The sequence below is a fragment of the Carlito syrichta genome, unplaced genomic scaffold, assembly GCF_000164805.1.
Source record: "Carlito syrichta isolate Samal-C Ts95f unplaced genomic scaffold, Tarsius_syrichta-2.0.1 Scaffold143646, whole genome shotgun sequence".
Lineage (NCBI taxonomy): Eukaryota > Metazoa > Chordata > Mammalia > Primates > Tarsiidae > Carlito > Carlito syrichta.
Genome location: NW_007087742.1, coordinates 131439 through 131966, shown reverse-complemented (window position 1 = coordinate 131966; position 528 = coordinate 131439).

Genomic DNA, 528 nt, shown 5'->3' with positions numbered 1-528 from the left:
CCCCGACCCAGCTCCAGAGCGCTGGGGAGGAGCCGCTCTTCCTAACGCGGGGATCTGAGGCTTTAGGGGCGCAGCTCACGGTCAAGAAACACCGAGAGCGCCAACAGAAGCGCATGCTACACGCCACATCTGAACGATGCGCACTGTTCTGCAAGCGATGCCCATCGTCCCTTCGCTTTTCTTTGGTCACAGGGAACCAATGCTCCACGTGAAGAGAAGCATGGGTCCAATCTTAGGACATCAGCAGGGAAGTTGCCCCTTTCAGGAGGAGTCCCTCCTGTGGAGAACAGCAAGGGTCACTTGGTCTGCCCCACTTTTCATTTCAAAAACATCCATTCACACAACTTCTGAAAGTAAAGTAGCCTTTAACCTGCTAAAGCCTAGAAAACACACTCCCTTTATCATAAGGTAGCGAGTTAATACTAAAACTTCCTAGTTTTCATTAGCCCCACAACACTGAAGCAATTCATATTTGATGCATCACAGCAGGCCTCCAAGTCAAGCAAAGTGCAATCAGACAAGCGCGGG